The sequence below is a fragment of the Diabrotica undecimpunctata genome, chromosome 3 (genome assembly GCF_040954645.1).
Source record: "Diabrotica undecimpunctata isolate CICGRU chromosome 3, icDiaUnde3, whole genome shotgun sequence".
In the NCBI taxonomy this organism is placed as follows: Eukaryota; Metazoa; Arthropoda; class Insecta; order Coleoptera; family Chrysomelidae; genus Diabrotica; species Diabrotica undecimpunctata.
The window spans coordinates 47,850,106-47,861,397 of NC_092805.1; the positions used below are offsets into that span (position 1 = coordinate 47,850,106).

Consider the following 11,292-nt stretch of genomic DNA (forward strand, 5'->3'; position numbering starts at 1 on the left):
AATGTGATGTTGGTATCCATGTACGCTGCTTTGTGAGTTACCACACAAATAGTAGTGCTTGATCCTGACGTCCTAGATGTAGGACGCTAATTTTTTTTTTTGTGTACATTGCGATTTTTTGCAATATTATTACAGTAATGTATTCAAGTGTTCCAAATAAAACATATTAATAACAAAAAATTGCAGTTTTAATACTATTTCTTATGTCAGGATTATCTGGGTTAAGTAGGAACTATAAGCGGGTTAAAGCGAAACTGGAAGATTTTGATATTAAAGAACTTAAATATTTTTTAGGCTTATTATACTACAGCTCTGTTTTCAAATTAAAGAACGAGGACATTAAGTGTTTTTTCGCAACAGACAGCAGTGGCCGTAATATATTCCGTTGTGTGATGTCTCGGGAAAAAATGCTAATGATTTTCAGCAAATGCAAATGCAAAAGCTATCTATCTTTTGACAAACCCCAAGACCGAGAGGAAAGAAAAGAAAATGATTCTGCTGCAGCAATATCAAGTATTTTTAATAAATTTATACATAATTGTACGAAGCAGTAGTATATGGGCCATTAAAACTGTATTGATGAGATGCTTATAGGTTTTATAGCGCGTGTAAAGTTTCGCATGTACATTTGTACATGCCAAATAAACTTAAGAACTATGGTCTAAAGGCCTTGATTCTTACTGATGCCCGTACTCATTATTTTTTTAATGGATATATTTATACCGGCAAAGGCAGCAATGCGAAATTATTACCAGATAAAGAAAGACGTTTGGCTATACCAATCCAATCCGTGGTAAAAGTTATTCAACCTATTAGAAATGCCAAAAGAAATATAACTGCAGACAATTGGTTCTCCTCTATTGAACTTGCAAATGAGTATTAACGACAAAGAGGATAAAAGTAAGTAGATACGCTTAAGAAGAACAAAAAAGAAATTCATACTGAATTGTTGCCTAAACGGACGAGAGAAGTAGGAAGTCGTATCTACGGTTTTAATAAAAACATAATTCAATTGTGTCTTACGTTCCAAATAAAAGCAAGGCTGTACTTTTGGTTTCTACGATGCATCAATAACAATAAACTGATTAATGTTAAAACTGGCAAATCTGAACTAACTGTATTTTATAATGAAACCAAATGGGGCATAGATGCCCTGAATAAAAAATGTGCAATTTATAGTTTAAGTAGACGTACTAGACGTTGGCCTATGGCAGTTTCTTATTCCATCATCGATATTGCAGAAGTTGCTTGCCTAACATCTCGTTGAACGACATTTAAATAGAAAAATTATCAGCCAAAGATTTCCAAGAGAATTGAGAATAAGCATAAGTAGAATACTGAACAAACCGATGATTTTTGAAAACGTGCATCCCGATATGAACCAAAAACGAAAAAGGTGTGTGCTCTGTCCAAGATAAAATGATAAGAAGACTAAGAATAATGTAATGTCTGTAAGATATCATTACTGTAGATCTAATGTTTGTAAATAATGGGCAAAGTAACTTTTTATCTGAATTCCAAAATTCCTAAAGTTTGGCTGTTGAAGTTTTTTATATAGCCAAACCATTAAACATGGTTTGGTTATTTCATATTAAATAGTAAAAAATTATATTTTTAGTAACCAGTTTCATTATTTAGGATATTTTGACATGTAGGTAATTTATAATATATTTAATAGCTAACAATTTGAAAAAATCTTATAAAAAAATGCATACCTACATTAATGTAAAATATATCAAAGAAATTAACATCATCGTCATCATCATTGGTGCTACAGCCCTATAAAAGAGCCTCGACCTTCCCAAGTCTATTACGCCGATCAGTTCTATCTTTTGCCAACTGTTGCCAGTTTGCTGCGCCTATTATTCTACCATATTTACCATATTTAACATATATTATATTGTCATATTTTTAAAAAATATTGGCAATACGAAATAGAAATTACATAGGGTCTACATGGCATTACGTCAGTAGTTCCAGTTCCAGAAAGTACACGTTAGTGGTAGAAGATTAAGTCTAACTCCGAGAAAACCTAAATTATTTACGGTAAATTGATTCGTTTCAATAGTTTTTCAGTACTAATCAGTTTAGTGTTACGTATTCGCTCCGTGCGTGACCATGGTAGGGGTACCTTGAAACGATGACAGTATGCATAGCGGCGAAATATGACAAAATTGGAACTTTTCAATCTTTTTACGCATAAATTTTATCAAAAATGTGTGTATTTTTATAGGTTTCCATAGATTACATATAAATTAGAGAAAAGAAAAAGATGGATTTGTGCTATTACTTAATATGAAAAAGTAAATATCACATAATTTCCTTTTTATGCAATTGAAATAAGAAAAATTTAAATAATTTACCTTAAATGATATTTCATAAGGCTTCAAGCTAACTGCAGCCTGCCTGATGATTTTAGCTTTTACATCATAATTTTTACTATTATTTTTTTTAATTATATGCTCTTCCACATGCAAAAACTTGATTTGCCAGTACCAGATTTTTCCCTTTCTTTTCCGTTTGGGGTTGAAAAAATAAAGTTGATGAGTTTTTAGAAACCCATTATGTACAAAATTTATTTTGTACATAAACCGAAAAAATATAATTAAAAAACAAATTATTAATAATATACTTCTCGTTATTTATAGTATACGTCAATTTCGTATCTATTTAACATATGTTTAACCTCAAATTGGGAGGTCCAAAACTGTCAGATGAATGCGGTAGATGTCGCGTCAGTTACGCACGGAGCGAATAGTTATAAAGAAAATGCCATCAACAAGAAATACTCCTGAAATAGTCTATAAAAGTATTGGGGCACGTGTTGATAAACTCGAAGCTCTACCCAAATAGATTTTATAAATAAATTAAAAAAATATGTTAGAAATAATTAACTTCGTCAAGGAAGAATTAAATAAAGTACCAAAACTTGTTATTCAAACCCAAAGTAGCATTGAATATTTAAAACAAGACAAACATGTTAAATCCCTTATTATTAATAGCGTTGATGAGAAAGAGAAACAATATCTACCCGATAATATTACAAATCTAATTAACAATAAACTTATTATACCTATCTTGCCAACAAGTTTAGTTTATTGCTATCGACTAGGTAAAAAGCGGAACTATGGATAAGAGGCCAAGACGGTAGCCGTTGCATTACGTACTTTAGTAACAACTATGACTGTGAGAAAGAAGGAATCATATTTTAAAAACATACATGCTCATTCTTCTTAAGATATGTGGAATAACTTAAAATATTGGGTAAACAATTGCAAAACCAACAATAATTTCGAAATAAAAAACGTGTGGAGTGCAAATGAGATAAACAAATTTTTGATTAAAGTTATAGCAGACTTTAATAAACAAATATTTTATAAAAATTACTTTAAGTATTCCTTCAGTTCTTTTCTTACCTTTAAACCAGTACCTAAAATTATTATGTTACGTATTAAACATAATATAAAAAGTAAAGCTATTGGTGATGATGGCAATAAAATTAACGCTGCAACTGTGTATTCCATTTATTCTACCTTATATCATATAATTAACATTATCATTGACTTTTGCTCAACAAACTCAATTTTTTCCACTAAATGGAAATGGGCACACGGTATTCCTTAACCGAAGACTAAAGTTATAGAAACCGTAAATGTTAAGACCAGTAAGTGTATTGCCTAAATTATCTAAATTTTTGGAAAAGGTGGTCGATATTAAGTTAAAAATGCATTTAAAGAATAACAACATGATTCTTACAATGCAGTCTGGTTGTAGGTCCAGATATCTTTCTGCTTTATAAAAATATAACAGACGATATTTTTAGAGCTTATGACGAAAACAAAATATCAATTCTACTTCTTCTAGAATAATTAAAAGCTTTGGTTTTGATACAATTTGAAACCATAATTTGTTATTCTCTATTTTAAAATATATTGGTCTAGAAGCGAGAGCAGTTGATCTAATGTTTCTAATAGATGTCAAGCAGTAAAACTTAATCAAAATATTTCTTTATTTCTAGATCTTAATACTGGTCTGCATCAAAGATCTATATTAGGTCCAATTTTATTCTCTATATGCACATCTCATTTTTCCTCTGTATTTTTGTCCTGTTCACAGTATTCTTGCGCAGACGATACCCAACACTAAATGTCAGTTTATCCAGATGACTACGATAAAGCGGTAAATTCAATAAATCATGACTTTTTTATCTGCAGATTTTTTCTTAAAATCATTGTTCAAAATTGAATACATAGAAAACTCAGGGTATCATATTTGGGAGGAATCTCCATAGAAAAACAATTTTAGAGAATTATATAAATTTAATTATCTTAGGCAATGATAATTTAATTTTTAACAAAAAGATTAAAGGCCTAGAGGTTTGGTTCGACGAAGATTTAAGGTTTACATATACATAGGTAACTAACATTTACTTAACATAGGTAAGCATTTGTTTACAAGGAGCATATTATTATTAAAATTACTGTATCTTTTCTGATGTATGTGTGCATTCTGATGTTTTACCAATTTCTGAGTTGGCCAGTTGTACACACTGACGCTGGATTTTAGGTGGACATTGTGCTTATGGATTGTTGGAAGTCCGTATATCTTTGGAATTCGGGATGATTTTTCTCTGGATATAAGAGATTTTTTGATGTCTGAGGTATAAATATGTCTCTTATACCCAGAGAAAACTCTTCCCAAATTCCAAAGATATACGGCCTTCCAAAAATCCGTGCCGTTTGACGGTTCTTGTATTTCTAGAGAACACGATACTGGTACGTCACGAGTGAGGGAAGTAGGCAGATTGGGACCCCGAACTCGAAGGGAACCGAACCGTATTCCTCTTAATATTGGCTCCAAAATGGGTGCCGAAATGTCGAGTATTAAATTCTCAACGCGGTTCTTCCCGATAACTTATTTTATTATTTTTATCACTAATGTTTGTATTTTAAGAACGATTTCCGAAGTGTAAATTAAAACGTCAATAAACTTTTTATTAATTTTCATCTGCTATAACACGCATTTTTTTTGCAAAAAGAACAGTATGAAGTTGTTCTGCTAACAGAGAGAGACCAAATATACATAAGAGAGAACAAAAAATTTAATCTATTAAATGGCAACTGTAATGTGTATAATATATGTATATATATATATATATATATATATATATACATATATATATATATATATATATATATATATATATATATATATATATATATATATGTATATATTATTGTGATATTTAAAGTCTTGGTGCGCCAAGCAATAATTAGCTAATTAATTTTTTTGATTAATTAAAATTATTTAAATGATATGATTATGACTCTATCACAATTTTTAATTCTTTTATCTCAGGGTTAAATTCGTGCTTCAATATCTATGCTATTACATGTGAAAGGTAAGGTCCAAAGAATACCGGAATAATAAAAAACACATATGATCTAACACTATATATTGAAATAAAAATAATGAAATAATTCACACTCAAAAGTTTTCAATAAACAAATCTCATATAATGATTCTCAAAATTTGTTCTACGTACGTAAACAATCAAAATTAATGGTACAAACAATATTAATTGAAATCTCAAAATCCCAAACTATTCTAACTCTCCTAATCAAAATATTTATATCCTTTCTAAATTAAGTGTAAAAATTGTGTTATCAATAAAAGAAAAAACTGCAGAAAACAAAAATATCTCTCTCTGATGATGAGTGGTCCAAATCCTTGTTCCTTGTAGACTATATTATCTCCTCTCAACCGCTCCCTATGTAATCAGCAATCGTACAACAGATTGTTGCAAGTATATCGTCCTTAATGATCTTCTTCAAAAGCACAAATCATTCAAATTATGATAGCCTTTCTCCTCTCGATAAACTGAATCTCTCGTTGGCCCGAGTGAAAAAATGACTCTTGGAATATCTTCTCTTTACGATAAACTGAATCTCTCGTTGGCCTGAACAGTGACTCTTGGAATATAAGTAGAAAATATGACTTACAATATTTTGCTGCTTCAGCTTCTGTCAGATACACTAACTCCACAAAAACTCACTAACATTCAACACTACTGCTTGCTACATCTCGGGAACCGTCAGAGAACAATCACTGTTCGTCTTACAGACTTGGAAAACCGACTGATTATCCTTTCTCTCTCCTCAATCTCGCTAAACTTTTTCCTACATACTTATCCCACCTTTTTCAATCTCCGCCAATCAAAACTCGTCACAATTCCCCCATTTTTTCATTTCGATAACAAACAAATTTTTACCTATAATTATAAAATTTCCTAAAACTTATTTACAAATAATATTTTCTATAATTCTTAAAACTAACAAAAACCTCTTTCTAAAATCTCTTCTATTTGTCTCTAATCACTGCATTAATGTGGTTCAATTGTCTTTGGATTTCACTTAAAATTATGCGGGTCACTCAAGTATAACAAAGAAATAATTTATGCAAAGCTTACATTTTGTTTAGTACAGGTAATCCAAGAATTTAATAACTCTCCTTCTTTGAAATGTTTGTTGGATATTATCCTACTTATCTGAATTATTTTAATGTTTTTGAACTTTGAAATATTTTTAAACAAACCAATATTTTTCTCGATTTTACATATCATAACAAATCCCCGCCATTTGATCTGCCGAAAACTCTTTGTTAAATTTTAAAAATGACAAAAGTTTTCTAGGATCAAATTATTTCACTATGTTATTAAAATCTATTCATGATATTGATAGATGTCGTGAATGTTAAAAATACCCCGTATATTGCCTGTCTTTATACGGGATTGGATATATTTTCGTTTTACATTTTTCCAAGTATTTTCCCTTAAAAGAAAGTTCATACTTTTTAGCCACTCGGTTTACTTCATTAATAAGATCTCCATGGTTTCCTAAAATCTTCTCTATTTTCTTTCCCCTGTTTTCTCCACAATTTATTTTTCTTTCATCCTCCTTTTGTTCACATGTGTTCACTGTCCATAATACTTCTTCACAAAATTCTGGATTCTCGTCCATCAGTGCCATTTTTTCTTCTGTTTTCTTTTTATCCTCTAATTCCCTTTGGTATTCCGAGCACCATGTTTCTATTCCTTTCATTTCTCTGATGATACCTTCTTTTTCTTCCTGCTTCCATTCTGTTTTATCGTCGGTTGCCAACAATTCTTCTGTACCTTCGATTTCCTGTTTTTCTCTGGTCTCCATCTTATTTTCCTGCTTTCTTTTCGAACTCTTCTTCTTTTTCTTCCTTCTCTTTTTCTCTTCTGTTAGATCTTGTTCTTGTACTTTCGGTTTATCCTCTACAGTCATATCGATTTCTTTGCGTTTTTCCTGTGCATTGATCCTTCCAGAATTTGTTTTCCTATCTGTTTGCTTTTCTTCTCCTGTGTTGTCTGGTTCTGCTCTGATTTCCAGTTTATTTTCCGAAAAATTTATGGTGATATCTTTTTTTTTCAATTCATCAATTCCCGCTATCATATCATGATTTAAATCTTCAATCACCACACATTTCATAATATGGAATTTGTTTCCCACTCTTATCTGTACTCCCAAACCTTCGTTTACTGTCGTCAAATTTTTATTGTTTGCACCCACTAAATCAAACCTAGGAATCTTATACACAAATCTGTCCAAATTTAATTCTTTTACTAGTTTTTTATTGATTAGCGATATCTCCGAGCCAGAATCAATCACAATTTTAATCGCTTTATGTTTTATAAATGCATCTAAAAATATTAGATTAGAATTAGAAATTTGTCTTTCGTTTCCTATTGCTACATGATTCATCTCCCTTCTATTTTGTTGTTGGAAGCTCTGGTTATTTTTATCGTCCCTTTGTTCGTTAGTATTCCTATTCGGAGGATTTTGTGCATCTCTATTCCTGTTGTGATTTTCATATGTTCTATGGTGTGTGTCATTCCTGTTATCGTAATTTTGTTGTCTATTGTAATTATTGTAATTTCTCGGCCTATATTCGTTTGTTGATCTGGGATGTCGGTTTCTCTGGTCATAATTTGATGAATACCTTCTTTCCGGTCCATTATATTGGTCATGTTGTCTTCTATTTCTCATTTCTTTTCTTTTCGCTTCTTTTAATTGAAGGAATTGGCACAAACTATCAATATCTTGATAGTTTCTCAAAATCACGTGATCTTCCAACGTTTCCTCAAAATGTCTGCTGATCATTTCTACCAGCTGTTCGGTAGAATATTTGTATTCTAGATATTTTGAGTTGTTATATATCTGCAAAGCATATCTTTCCTCAGATATTCCCATTTTTTCGTGATATTTTCCATTCTGTAGCTCTTGGTTGATTTCTCTCTGTTTATTTTTCCCCCAGAAATAGTTGAGAAATTTATTTTCAAAATCTGTCCAATTTTCAAACTCATCTTCCTTGCTTTCATACCATAACGCTGCTCCTTCTTTCAAATGGTTTCTAATTGTTTCTTTGCAATCGTCAGAATATCTAATATGTTGTAATTTGGTTTTCAAATTTTTGACAAACGGTACTGGGTGTGTTTTCCGAATATCCCCGCCAAATTGTATTTTCGCCTCGCTTGTTCCATGGATGATAACTTCTTTTCTCTCTACCCCTCTTAGTTCAATTTCTGCCATTTGTTTTTCATTTTGCTTTAATCTTCTTTCTACTTCCTTCCTGTCTTCTTGTAGCGCATTTTCAAATTTTATTTCTAATCCCTCCAAATTATCTTTAATATTCATTTCTTGTTCTTTCATATTATTTTTAATTTCATTAATCTCTTCTATTTGTTGTATCAGTTCTTTCTTTATCCTCTCAACACATCCTTTAATTTCCTGTTCATAGTTTTCCAAACGCTGCTCTATATTTCTGTTATTTAGTTCTATTGTTTGTTTTGTTTCTTGTTGATTTCTATCCATTTTTAGTGATGTTTCTTCCATTGTTTGTTTTGTTTCATCCATTTTTTGTGACTGGAGTTGCATTAGTTGTAATATTTTATCTATTCCTGATAGTTCTTTTCTCTCCTCAACTATTGTCACATTTCCTTCATTATCCGATACTTCTTCCAAAATTGTTTCATCTTCTCTGTTATCCTCCTTCCTTTCCTGCATTTTACTTTGTCTCCTTGTGACAGACATGTTGTTACTTTTTGTTATTGTTTTTGTCCCCGCCAAATGTGAAATTTTACAACACTCTATATGTTTCAATACACGACAATATTTCTCCCCAAATGTATTAAATTTTCACGACAAATATCAAATATGCAATCAGTAAAATTCAAATAATTCAAAATAAATATCAAATGTACGATTGGTAAAGAAAATAAAATCAAATAATTCAATAGCAGTAAATATCCACTAACTACGATCAATCAATAAATCAAATTTATATTCCCTGGAAAAATTGTCAAAATACTTTCAAATTCAAATTCCCTCAATGTTATATGTTTTTATCTCTGGATCACCTGTACTTATTCCAGATCTCTTTCCCTTCCTTCAAATGTAAAGCTGCGATATTTTCAAGCCCCACGTTTTGGAAGCCAGTTATTGTGATATTTAAAGTCTTGGTGCGCCAAGCAATAATTAGCTAATTAATTTTTTTGATTAATTAAAATTATTTAAATGATATGATTATGACTCTATCACAATTTTTAATTCTTTTATCTCAGGGTTAAATTCGTGCTTCAATATCTATGCTATTACATGTGAAAGGTAAGGTCCAAAGAATACCGGAATAATAAAAAACACATATGATCTAACACTATATATTGAAATAAAAATAATGAAATAATTCACACTCAAAAGTTTTCAATAAACAAATCTCATATAATGATTCTCAAAATTTGTTCTACGTACGTGAACAATCAAAATTAATGGTACAAACAATATTAATTGAAATCTCAAAATCCCAAACTATTCTAACTCTCCTAATCAAAATATTTATATCCTTTCTAAATTAAGTGTAAAAATTGTGTTATCAATAAAAGAAAAAACTGCAGAAAACAAAAATATCTCTCTCTGATGATGAGTGGTCCAAATCCTTGTTCCTTGTAGACTATATTATCTCCTCTCAACCGCTCCCTATGTAATTAGCAATCGTACAACAGATTGTTGCAAGTATATCGTCCTTAATGATCTTCTTCAAAAGCACAAATCATTCAAATTATGATAGCCTTTCTCCTCTCGATAAACTGAATCTCTCGTTGGCCCGAGTGAAAAAATGACTCTTGGAATATCTTCTCTTTACGATAAACTGAATCTCTCGTTGGCCTGAACAGTGACTCTTGGAATATAAGTAGAAAATATGACTTAGATACACTAACTCCACAAAAACTCACTAACATTCAACACTACTGCTTGCTACATCTCGGGAACCGTCAGAGAACAATCACTGTTCGTCTTACAGACTTGGAAAACCGACTGATTATCCTTTCTCTCTCCTCAATCTCGCTAAACTTTTTCCTACATACTTATCCCACCTTTTTCAATCTCCGCCAATCAAAACTCGTCACAATTCCCCCATTTTTTCATTTCGATAACAAACAAATTTTTACCTATAATTATAAAATTTCCTAAAACTTATTTACAAATAATATTTTCTATAATTCTTAAAACTAACAAAAACCTCTTTCTAAAATCTCTTCTATTTGTCTCTAATCACTGCATTAATGTGGTTCAATTGTCTTTGGATTTCACTTAAAATTATGCGGGTCACTCAAGTATAACAAAGAAATAATTTATGCAAAGCTTACATTTTGTTTAGTACAGGTAATCCAAGAATTTAATAACTCTCCTTCTTTGAAATGTTTGTTGGATATTATCCTACTTATCTGAATTATTTTAATGTTTTTGAACTTTGAAATATTTTTAAACAAACCAATATTTTTCTCGATTTTACATATCATAACAATATATATATATATATATATATATATATATATATATATATATATATATATATATATATATATATATATTTATAATAACAATAATGTTCATTTACTTCCCAATATACAATATAAAACAATGCTACAATGTAATAGTTCAATATAATACAATTACAAATTATTTCCAAGTTAAATATTTTGTACAAATAAATAGTTGTTAGCAAATAAACAAAGAATAAATTACCTGATGAACCAGAGGTTGTGCTCAGGGATTACACTCATTTACACTATTCAATATTTGTTCTACAGTACCATCAGGTTGATAATATAACCTGATGGTACTGATGGTAACATGATTAATAATAAAAATATCACACTTGTGAACTCCGAAATATATGCAATATTAACATATATGTTATTAATTTGAT

The 11,292-nt window shown here is 30.4% G+C and overlaps 1 protein-coding gene across 1 annotated transcript in view; it reads left to right on the forward strand.

Annotated features, from left to right (window-relative positions):
• Positions 1 to 11,292, forward strand: part of btv (dynein cytoplasmic heavy chain beethoven) — a 344,345-nt gene that overhangs the window by 190,588 nt on the left and 142,465 nt on the right. The gene's annotated exons all lie outside the window — the stretch shown is intronic.